The sequence below is a fragment of the Scylla paramamosain genome, unplaced genomic scaffold, assembly GCF_035594125.1.
Source record: "Scylla paramamosain isolate STU-SP2022 unplaced genomic scaffold, ASM3559412v1 Contig26, whole genome shotgun sequence".
Classification (NCBI taxonomy): domain Eukaryota; kingdom Metazoa; phylum Arthropoda; class Malacostraca; order Decapoda; family Portunidae; genus Scylla; species Scylla paramamosain.
In genome coordinates, this window is record NW_026973691.1 from 290,257 (window position 1) to 302,686 (window position 12,430).

A 12,430-nucleotide genomic window follows, 5' to 3' on the forward strand; every position below is an offset into this window, starting at 1 on the left:
TGAGTACAAGTGAAAAAATTGTGACTTAGAGAAAAATAATGAGGGAAGGGGAGAGAAAAGTCACCGGACCAAAACAACCTCTTGTTGAGTTAAGTTTTTCTTTTTTTTTTAAGAAAGAGCGATAAATTAATGGACATCTCTCCTTCCCCGGTGTTTTTGTGCCCCAGTCCGGCTCCTTTCACGCATAATACTAAAAATAACAATGTTAAAATAGAGTAAAATACCTTTAGAACATAATTAGCAAGGACATTTTATTAATTCACCTTTATTTTTTTCATTTATCATTCATTTATTTATTTTATTTATATCTACTTTCAAATGCTTGTGTAGCTGAAAACACCCTATCGCTCGAAGACATCTTGTGCGTGCCTCCCTTCACGTTGTATTCCTTTGTTCTTCAGCAGAGAATACGAGCAGCTACGTGACACAAACCGCGGAGTTGTGGTCTTGTAACCCGGCAGCAACGCTAAGATGCCCCGAGACAGCGTGCCGTAGTACAATAAGCATCCCTGTGTCTGGAACGCCTTTGGCCGGATTAGTGTGGATGAGAGTGTGTGCTATGTATGGCCTGACGCCCCCGACTACTGGGAATATGACATGGATGACAAGCAAAATTTTTAGAGACAGTAGTCAGGATACGATAAGAAGGTTAAGAAAGTATTTGATGGAGGTTTTAAAGTGGTATAAAGGATATGACAAAGTGACTAAGAGACGATCTTACACACAAAACATCATGGAAAATCATGTGGTGCTTATAACAGCGGTGCCTTTACCTGCTCCACCTTTCCACCCCTGGGTCTTGAAATTTAACGTTATATTTTTGGATTTTTCCTCGCGGGTTTTCATGGCACACTGTGTTGCGGCGGGCGGGACTTACTTTCATTAGCACGCGAGCCTCGAGGTGGCCGCCGTGTATTTCATGGCCTGATACTCCCTCGCAGCGTCCCTTCATAACTGTCCCATTTGTTTGTCATCCATCGCCAGGCAACGAGGAAAGTTTTTTTTTTTTTTTTTTTATGTTCTTCCTCTAACATTTTTTTTAATACATAATATATACACATACTAGTACACGCAATCTTTCTTTGTCTGTCTGTTTCTGTGTCTCTCTCTCTCTCTCTCTCTCTCTCTCTCTCTCTCTCTCTCTCTCTCTCTCTCTCTCTCTCTCTCTCTCTCTACTGCCTATATCCTAATAAACCGATTATTATTATTATTGTTATTATTATTATTATTATTATTATTATTATTATTATTATTATTATTATTATTATTATTATTATTATGTAAAGACATGTACAAGTCATTTGATTGATAAAGTCAGGTGTGAACGGATAGAGAATGGAAGTCATGTTTTGAAGTATACACAGATTAATGGTTCCCAGGTACGAGTATTTATATCCACTATGGTCTTGTCTTTTCAGCTCCTCCTGTAAATAACAATGGGGTAATTTGTTTCCAAGAGGAGAATACATTTGACACTGATCGGGTATAAATGAATGGATTTATTCGTGGGTGCTAAATGCTTATTAATTATGATTTAGTGGATGCGAATATGTAAAGTTCCTGCCTGAACAAATCACTATTGAGGTGGAAATTGTGGATGATTTTTACTTAACTGTCATGAAGTGTTAAACAGTAGTAGTAGTAGTAGTAGTAGTAGTAGTAGTAGTAGTAGTAGCAGCAGCAGTGATAGTAGTAGTAGTACACACCAGCAGCAGTAGTAATAGTGATAAATAACGAAGTATTGCACATGGAACTTTACAGATTGACTCACCAACACGACGCATGGAAATATCTGAAGCAACTGTTTGGTGTTTGTTTACCAATTTTGGGTTTAAGGTGAAAATCCCTTTGTTTATTGGCAGTGTGGCTACTGCGAGGCGCTGCTGGCCTTCACACTCCATCCCCTGCGCCCTCCTGTCATTACATCGCCTTTCCAGCGAAGGCATTACTGCGATGGTTATGCGGCTTTTGAGGGGAGTAGCAGCCGCCCATCGCTGGGAAGGACGCGCCTCACGTAAGGGCAATATATAAAAACACATCCGTACCGCATGTGCAATACATTCATATGGCTCTACTTGAAGTGACACGGATTTTAAGGGTGTTTCTCTTTTTTTATTTTTTTTATTATGTTCTAGTGACAGATTAATAACGCTAGTGACAGTTTAACAGGTCCGTATTCAGAAACGCTTTGCTCTCCCACCACGACTATTTTCAAAGGCCACAGACATGATTAGCTGAGTTCATACGAGTGCTTCTCCTGTTAATAATATAGAAATCTTGTTAATCTGTCACTAGAACCGTAAAGACACATTAGGAACGCGTGTGACTTCAACTAGAGCTTTTTGAATGTATTGGAGGTGCGGCGCAGAAGTGTTTCACAATATTGTTCTAACGCTCTGCATGCTTCGTAGAATGTGGCGGCTCCCTGCTGCCTGAGGTGTCGCCGAGTCGCGCTGTCTTGGCCGCGCCTGTGCAGGAAGTGTTACTTCTCAGAATCTTATATTGGCAACTTTTAATAGCCTCTAGTGGAAGTTACTATGGTGTTCAAGTGTGTTTTTATGACTGTATTTATAGTTTAGGATGGATTCTGCATCATCAGTGAGAGAAACCCCCATAAGAACACGATTTGTCATCTTTGTAGCCATTGAAAATAGTCCTTACGAGAGACCAATGCGCTTCAGAATATCTTCATTACTTGGCGCCTCGTTTCCCTTGTTTTAAGAAGATGTAACGCCGTATTATGACAGAGTAGTAACTCTTAATAAGTACTCGTAGTTTCCCGCGGTGACCACCAACTCCTTCCTCACGATGAACGGGCAGCTGCTCCGCCTCTTGCTGCAGTTTAAAGCGGATGTGCTCATACACTCCACCAATACCTTGCACCGTGGAGGAAGCCTGCACGCCCCTCCCCTCTCCACATTCCACTGAGGCTTTGCAGCGTGGAGGAGGTCTGCAAGCCCCTGCCTTCTCCACACTGCACGAGACCACGGGGTTTACTAGCATATATGTGTTCCAGAAAGGGGAAAAAGATTAAACATAGCGGTCGAATAGAAAAACCTCCTACCCTACCCCACTCCAAACTCCATTCAAGGCTTTGGCAGCGTGCAGGCCCCTCCCTACCCCACACTACATACCGCTTGTCTTACTGCCATATCTGAGCGTTGAAGTTTTCTAGAAATTTTAAAAAATCAACCACCTAGAATAGAAGAGGTTCCCGTGTTGCGAGTCTTGTTGGCGCTGCCTTGCCTTTATGTGCCTTGCTCCTTTTTCCTTCAATACCCCCGAGTGTTGCGGCTCGCCGCCACAAAGCAACACAAAGGAAAAGAAGAAAGAACACACCTTTAGGTCACAATGTTGTACTGTTTTACACAAAGGAAAAGATAAAACTGAAAGTATAAAAGTATGAGATAGAAGACAAGAAAAGACAAGCTAGACTTCCCTTGCACCGCAGCACCTCAGATATGCTAAGTGTGCATCCAATGGAACAAATTATTTACCACAGAACATTCTTACATGACTGGGAAAGGAGAGATGAGGCTGTTGTTCCTTCTCTTTTTCCTTGCCAGCCAGCCAAGTGTTTCTCCCACGCTCCGTGTGACTGTTCTTAACTGTATGTGTGTTCTGTACCAGTTTACTCCTGTTATGCAGTAATGTTACAACGCACAGTGATAATGTGAAGTTCTTGCGGTACAAATATTACTGGAGTAAAAAGCAAAGGTTACTGGGCTGTGGTTGGGAAGAGCCTGAAGACGAAATAGTTCAGAAAACAAAGGATACATAAGGTTTTAGTACGCGAGGAATGAAAAGGAAGAAAAAAAAGACGGAGGGTTCACTAGAAGCATAGTCAGGTCATACAGTACAGGGAGTGCCACGTGTAGGCCTGACGGTTTCCTGCAGCGTCCCTTATCTTCTTAGAATGTTCTTATGTTATGAGAGAATGGATTAGATCAGGAAGAGGAAAGGGGAAGGAGAGAGAAAAAGAGAGGGAGGGAGAGAACTGTGAGGGCAAAGAAATGAGGGAGGGAGGGAAAGGAAAAATTACTGTGATGTGCTCTTATTCTCTCTCCGGGGGCAAGATGGAGAAAAACAGGTGCAGACAGATTACCAAAAAGATGAATTATGAATGGAAGATGAATTATGAAAAAGTATATATTTCTAAATAAGCAAAAACAAAAATATAGAACTGATAGATGATACATGTATGAATATAAGGAAAAAAATATATACATGGGTTTCGGATGATAAAAATACATGACTATTAAAAAGTCATGTTGATATTTGAAAGTAAAAGTGAAACCTTCGACAAAAGTCACTTAGCAGTAGCGGAAAGGACGGGCACACGGGGCGGGAGAAGGCGGTGGCTGGGTTAATGTTGGTGGCTGTGTACGTACACAATACTGTGACATTGTTATAGTATCGTAATATCTGTGGTTTTCCTACATTCGTGCCTGTCCGCACACATACTACACGTATACAAGTAGGTCAATTTATCTATGTGCCAGGCCGGCAATCCCACAAGGGATGGCCCAGACAGAGCACCACATACTTGTCCACACATCGCTCACACTCTTGGCCCCATCGGCTCCTGGTGGACAAGTACGCAGTGCCTCAAAGTTGTCTGGCTCCTGTGAGCATGCTACTCTTTATGCGTGTGAAGGAGCCGAAGCTCTCGTAATAGTTTTAAAAAATATATATATCACTTAGCTATCACTTTCCCAAACAACTGCATGGAAAATTACCAGTGGATTAGGGCAGAGTAGCCCCGGAAGTGTCTTGATTTTCCTCTCTTGAAACAACACAACTCAAATAGAAGGCAGAGAGCCTGACATATCGTTCCAGAATTCATGGAACGCTGGATGAAGTGCGGCGCGTGCTGTCTGTCACTCCTGTTGTTGCTGTCACGGGTTTTGCTTGTCGTGATTCGGGTCATAAAGTAGGCAACCGTTTCCTTGAGGCAGGGTCAGGGCTTCTCTGAGGCACCACCAATCTCTTAGTGATCTTTGTATAAGGTCTCCATAGTTCTTTGAGGTAAATGTATTGTGTTAAGATATACTGTGTGTGTGTGTGTGTGTGTGTGTGTCATGATGGATCGTGATACTAAAGTTTGTAAGCAAGAGTATGTGTCATGAACTGATTATTATTGTATTACTTGTTATGGTCAATACACCACGTATCTATCTATCTGTGTGTGTGTGTGTGTGTGTGTGTGTGTGTGTGTGTGTAGCAGGGTGAGGTAGTACATAATTATAAGCTGGTCACCCACTCATTCATTTCGTACTCTTGTCATTGAGTGTCACAATACAAGTCTAGTGCACACGTATATAGTATTATTCTGACTCAGAACACTGTCTGGTCCCTGCACTGAACAGCCCCGAGCGAGCGCTCCTCACTCACGTGTTCCTCACCGGGAAAATATTGTGAAAGATATATTTCCTGAATCTGGTATCTGGTAGGGGAATTTCTTTCTTTTTTTTTTTTTTTCTTTTTTTTCATTCACCTCATGATTACCTCAGTGCAGCAGCCCCCAGATGTTGGTTGTCTGCTAAAGTCTCTCTCTCTCTCTCTCTCTCTCTCCTGTAAAATGCTAAGTGGCATCATCAAAGCGAGGGAGGAGGGGGCAGCGAGTCCGAGCGACCTTGAAAAGAGCTGAGTGATGATGCCACGTAGCATTTTAAAGGAGTACTTATAATCACCGCAATAATGTTGTCGTGTAATACTTATCGGTAAATTACGTGCTTTTTTATATAATTTGTCTTGTTATAAGATACTGCAATATTCCACAGCCTGCAAAAAATAAGATTAAATAAGTGGCACCTCCGAGACTGCGACAATGCAGCCGTCTGTCCGTCACGTCAGCACACGCATAGCAGCGCACTAGCGAGTCCCATACATTTTCAACTCCTCTAACCGTCTAACGGATAAACAAAGCCTTAAAATGCATATGTGTATAGAACATTTCCTACTTAGAGTTACACGTTCCTTCATGTCATTCAGTATTTGCAGAAACTCGCGTTACACCTTGTATACAGTGGACAACAAGCAAGACAACACCGCTACAGAGCACATGGAGGGAAAAGGAGTGCAGTCTGATGCGACTTCCTCCCATCACACAACTTCTCCCATGAAAAAAAAAAAAAGTTAAAAGTGAAACCAAGGAGAGTACATGCAAGCTTTTTTTCCACCCAATTCTTAAGCTGTCTTTGTCCACCGTGATTCAAACCTTTTCCTCTGCTACATTTTCAAACACTACATGCAGATTTTTTTTTTTTTCCTACTTCTTTTTCTCTTGTGAGTCTAGTAGCCTTCGAGTCACTCTGATGTTTTGAATGCAAAGTGGATTTCAGTGCTTTTGGCTTGTTGCAAATGGCTGTCTGTCTCTTATTCAACATATACTGCCGCCAACATTATTGCCGGTGAGAGCCGCCGCGGGCACCACCACCTCCTCAAAGGGATGTAACGCATGGCTTGGTGTGTGTGTGTGTGTGTGTGTGTGTCACGCGTCGCTAAGCCTCCCAGGATGGCCCGGCGGGAAGGGTCTCTCGCCGCGCTCTTTGGAGGCAGGCTCAGGTTATTGATTTCTAGCACTAAATTTACCGCCGCTGGTATTACCTGAGCCTCGGTATGTCGCGCCTTGTACATATGCTAATAATCGCATGAAAGGACACAAGGCGGTACGGTACCCTTAGCAGTGACGACAGGTATAGGTGATGGCTTATGATGCTTGAAATTACCCTAAAAATTTATGAATAAACAAAGTAAGATTTCATGCATTAGAAGTAAGATTTACATGCATTAATTAATTTTCATGCATTTTCATGCATGTAGTAGCAGCCCTCCGCCATCATGGCGGAGGGCTACTACTACTACTACTACTACTACTACTACTACTACTACTACTACTACTACTACTACTACTACTACTACTACTACTACTACTTCTACTACACACACACACACACACACACACACACACACACACACACACACACACACACACACACACACACACACACATTTAAGTAATTTAAGTGACTGGAAGAAATCTTTATCATATGTACTTAGCAATTCAAAAGAACATTTATTAGTTAGGAAAAAGAAGCATCGATGTTTTACTCTACGGAGTAAAAGTCTGAATATTTAAATGTCACAAAACAACAAAATGTAAATAGATGAAAAAGTATTATTGTCCTTGGTAATTTGAAACGTTAATAAAGAACAAAAAAGACTATCAATGCTTTACAAGCGATAAAGAAAAAAAAAAAAAGAATAACGAGAGCAGCGAGACATGAACATATCAAAAGAAACATTATTTTATTCCGCGATCTGCAACAGCACAATAATTAACAGGAAAAAAGAAAAGCATCGATTTAATATAAAAGGAGAAAATTGAATTGTGTAAATAAAAAAAAAAAAGCCAGGAAAAATGCCTGAAAACCGAGCTAATCATCTCTGTAGCCTCAAAAAACAGTCGTGGTGAGAGCAAAGGCAACTACTACTACTACTAATACTAATACTACTACCACCACCACTACTACTACCATCACCACCACCACCATCACATCACCACCACCAGCACCACTACTACTACTACTACTACTACTACTACTACTATTACAACTACCTTCACTTCCTATGACTATTTACTATCTCGTTTTTCCTATATTATTACCTGCACTTTCTCCTCCTCCTCCTCCTATTTTCCTTCCTTCACTGTTATTATCATCATCAGTTGATCAGTATAATAAGTTTTCTAAGATCAAATGACCTTTCTTAATAACGTTTTTTTTTTTTTTTTCTTTTTCGTCTTTTGATCTATTAAGGAAACTGTGTAGTACGTATATTAATCCAGTAATCATTGTGTCGTCTCGTTCACGGGTCTGGCACTCATTCATAATCTCTCAGAAACTTCTTTTAATTCCGAATCAATTTACTTATCGTACTCTTATATTTTGGGAGTTCATCTTACATGCGAATAATATTTAGTCAGAGAGAGAGAGAGAGAGAGAGAGAGAGAGAGAGAGAGAGAGAGAGACTTACAATCATTCACACTCGTTAATTACAAACTTAAAAAAACATCGATATTTTTAACAAAACTCTCAAAACAATCCATAACTTTACTTATACAAGCCAGCAATCATACGAACGCACACAAATTAATACCAGCGATAGAAAAAGAACTTATATTACGAGTATAGCTACGTATTCTGAAACGCTTCATTTGTTGTCTCACCATTTTTTTCTTTTTTCGAATGCCACAGAGATGATTAGCCGGGTTCTCAAATGCGTTTCTTCTGTAAATAATACAAAAATCGTGTTAATCTGTCACTAGAACCATGAAAACATCTTTGAAAACCTGTGCAATTTCATTTAGAGTCTTATTAGTTTAGTGGAGGTGCGGCGCAGAAGTGTTTCAGAATAGGGATCATTGTCTCGTTTTCCTCCAGCCTGGCGGCCCTGCTCGGTCCCTTCCACGACTCGCAGCGAGAGAGAGAGGTCGAGGTGCGGTGGTCTCGTGGCGGAAGGCTGAAGGAGGCGGTGAAGGAGTGAAGGTAAGAGTTTGGTAATGAAAAGAATGTTAAATTATTACTCAGTGCGTGGAATTAATGTGTAACCCGTGAGATTGTGAATGATTAGGTTGAAGACTTGAGGATTAGAATGGATAGGTGTGATTGGGTTAGGTTTGTCCAGGTATGGGGATTAGGTAAGCCACGTTAGGTAATGTGATTAGCTTGAGCTGATATAGGTTGACCAGGTGAGGTTGGTAGGTGTGATTAGGTTGAACAGATGGTGATTACAACACTTAAGTAGTTAAGCTTATCAGGGGAGAGATGAATATGCTGATCAGATGGGAAGTTATAGAAGTTTAGCATTTTGCGAGGGAATAAGCTGCAAGGGTGATTAGACTGCAGGTAAAGTGATTTAACTTGTCAGGTGAGAGAAGTATGCTGACCAGATGGTAAGTTGGTTGCTTGTTTGTCCAGGTGATTGACGTCTGATTAAGCTTACTGAGGTGATAATTAAGGAAGTGAATTTGAGATTATATTATATAAGCACGTACAATCATGTTGGATTGGTGTGTCCGTGGCTGCTATTTTGTGGTCCCTCTGCTTATTCACTGTGCTGAGTAGCAATTGGCTTGTTAACTACGATTGGTCATTATTTTCCTTTATTCATTATCACACACACACACACACACACACACACACACACACACACACACACACACACACACCTACCTACTTACCTACCTTTAATAACGCTGTATGCACACCCACGCACTCTCATGCAGAAAATACTGATGACACTCAAAAAAAAAAAAAAAAAAAACTGGTGGCACAAGAAAACTGGTGGCACTCAAAATACTGGTGATGCACTCAAAATACTGGTGATGCACTCAAAAATCTGGTGACACTCAAAAACCTAGTCAGGCAGCCAAAACAATGGTCATGCACTCAAAAAGACATAACACCTTCTCAAACACACACACACACATTTCCATTCTAAATTTGCATTAGACTTTTCTAATACTGCTTTGTTCTATTAAACTACTTATTTATTTATTTTTTATTTTTTATTTTTTTTTTTTTTATCCAGTTCACCTCAAAGTTGGCCTATTTCAAATAGTTCTTTTCCTAATTTGTTATTCATCTGATAAATATTTTCTTGTATAATATTTCCTCATGTATTTGGCTACAAAATTCTTTCCCTTATATGACGTGTTCATTATACAGTGGGTTTCAAAAAGATAGGCTAGATTTGAAATTGTTGTTTCTCTGGAACCATAAACTGACTATGAATAAAATTAATAAACTTAAAAGGTACGGATCAAAGTTTAAAATGACTCTTCTTTTCAAATTGTAAGTTTTTTATTTGTGTTCTTCATGAGCGCAGAGATACAGAAATATTTAATCAGGTTCATCTTTCAAACTTGTGTATTAACTGTCATGCCATTGAAATATCTGTGATGCCATGCAAATTTCTTCTATCTGGTGTTTTCTTCTACTCTGCATCATCCTTCAAATTTTTGCCTTTAAATTATAATAGGGACGTATTTATCAAACGCGCATTTCTCAGCTTCAAACGTTATACTGCCATACTTTTCAGATTTTCTCTACCCGGTGCTTTCCTTTCTTTCAATTTTTGTTTCTTGAATATGACAGTATGGAATTTAGCCATATTTCATATTAAATCTCAGCACAGTTCCCATACCATGCAGTGCTTGTCAGGCTTCCTCCATTTTCCCATCATATATCTTGTGTAGTCTTAGTTTTGTAGGGAATCAGTTATCAAACACATTACAAGGAATCACAACACATACAACAAGCTTCATGTATCTAGGAACTAATGGTCTGTTTTCCTTGTAGGTGTGAAGTGTGCAGCTTCCACTTCATCATCCCATGAACAGCCCACAGGAATCTCTACCAGCACCTGGTTATTAAACAGTGTTGTCACGCCAGGCCCAATGTACTCCATTGCAATCAGGGAGTCAAGCTTCACCAGGAAAAGAGGCAGAGCGTCACCACCTTCAAGCCCCACAAGAGGTATTAAGTATCGTTGGGACAAAGCAATCAGGGAAGAGTCAAGTTGCAGTAAGAAGAGTGTGTCAAGAATTTCAAGCAGGAAGAACACGTAAAATTCCCTTCAAGTCATGGCGGGACCGACAGGCAACCTTCAACACTTGTGGAGGCACGAGAGCTGCAGGCAGTTTCACAAAGAAGAGGTTGCTCCTCACTCAAGTTGACGCAAGGACACAAGAATTGGCAAGTGTTGTTGCTCCCAGGCCCTGCTGCAAGAGTTCTCCAGTCCACTCCAGTCTGGGAAGGAAGAATGTAGCAAGTCCCTCTCTTCTGTACTCAACAACCACCACCACCACCTTCATTCAGGCTTGGGATAAGTTTTGTACATTCCAGCACTTCAGTAATAAGGAAAAAAAGTGCCATGTTTATATTATTGTTGTGTATTTATTCACTTAACATTCACATTAAAACAATAAACATTCAGTATACCATCTTGAACATAATGATAGTTATTTATGCCATGTCAATAATATCTTTGGCAAATAGTCTTTCTGGGAGTACAGGTCATGCCCTCAAGGTAAAAAAAAAAAAAAAAAAAAAAAAAAAAAAAAAAAAAAAAAAAAAAAAAAAAAAAAAAAAAAGCCAGGATTGGCTACTAAACTAAGTTTAAGATACCATTTGCACATAGAAGCCCCATCCCAGCCGACACTGGAGTCGCTGGGACGGGGCTTCTATGTGCAAGTGGTATCTTAAAAGTTTAGAGGGCACAATCCTGTTTTTTTTTTTTTTTACCTTTGGGGCATGCATGAATTATCAAATATTTATTTTTACACTATTATACCACACTGTTAGCTAACTATATATTTATTTCACATATATAATAAGAATAGTCACAAATTTATAAAGACATACAAGTCGTACACAGCAGTGCATCCTGGACTAGAGACACTACACTGGTGGAGTCATGTGCTGTGGCACCTGGCTCGACACTTGTGTACAGCATCAGCACACCCAGTACTGGCTGCAGACACTCTCCATTTGGCTCTTCACCTGATGTCACGCCCTGCGACATGGCACTACTGGCCTGACTGCAGACAGGACGTTCGCCAACACAAGACAGACATCTGCAAAAGAGTAATGCAACTTGGGGAAGATGGAAAGTTACTAAGACATGAACTTATATCACACATACACACTAATTCTATAACTCAAATGCCGGCATTTTACTTTTCACAAACTTTTCACTCCCTTGAACAGCCCATCACCTGGCCCAAACAATCCTGAAACACCCCACAATTCATATCTATTTATCTTTCTATATCCATAAATTCCCCAAAAAACCTTATTTTTCACTAAACACCTTTCACGTGCACATCTCGCAAGAAAAACTCAAGCAACGCATCCTCTCCTCTTATTTCACACTGATCACTGCAGACCATTCCTTCTAACCCTCTTCAGTAACTCTCCACAACACACCACACCGGTAACACTCATCCATCCCGGTCACTCTTAACAAAAGCACCACATGTGCACTTACCCAGCCCACACACTGCCTCTCTTGCAATCCTGTACCACTATTTTCACACTTACTGCTCTTCTAATCTTGGTAAGAGCACGCCTCTCCTCCATGCATTTACTAATCTTATTAACCACCTCCCTCTTATCCTGCACATACATACATAAGGATTCATACACACACCATGACTCTCAACAATACTCTGATTACATACAGTTGAGGATTCCTTATCCAAAATTGTTGGGAGTGAATGAAAGTGGTGCATATTTTAGATTTCCCCAGTTTTTTTTTAATGACAACTTGCCAATTTCTGATACCTCCCATGGCAGTAAATCAAGCTCTAGTAATCAATTTTTTGGTGGGACAAAAACATGACAAGACATGACAATTAAAAACT

The 12,430-nt window shown here is 40.4% G+C and overlaps 2 protein-coding genes across 26 annotated transcripts in view; one reads left to right on the forward strand and one right to left on the reverse strand.

Moving 5' to 3' along the window:
- Positions 1 to 11,020, forward strand: part of LOC135097621 (uncharacterized) — a 98,220-nt gene extending 87,200 nt beyond the window's left edge. For 9 of the 13 annotated variants that reach the window (XM_063999570.1, XM_063999561.1, XM_063999559.1 and 6 more), the window contains 3 exons: positions 1,863 to 2,014; positions 8,445 to 8,549; positions 10,365 to 11,020. The gene's annotated coding sequence lies outside the window, so the exon portion shown is untranslated. Of the gene's footprint in view, positions 1 to 1,862; positions 2,015 to 8,253; positions 8,273 to 8,444; positions 8,550 to 10,364 lie in introns of those variants that run through there. The other 4 variants (XM_063999566.1, XM_063999563.1, XM_063999565.1 and 1 more) reach the window with 2 other exon arrangements.
- LOC135097623 (ran-specific GTPase-activating protein-like) overlaps positions 10,942 to 12,430 on the reverse strand; it is a 40,009-nt gene continuing 38,520 nt past the window's right edge. For all 13 annotated transcript variants that reach the window (XR_010265890.1, XR_010265892.1, XR_010265893.1 and 10 more), the window contains one exon: positions 10,942 to 11,641. The gene's annotated coding sequence lies outside the window, so the exon portion shown is untranslated. The remainder of the gene's footprint in view (positions 11,642 to 12,430) is intronic.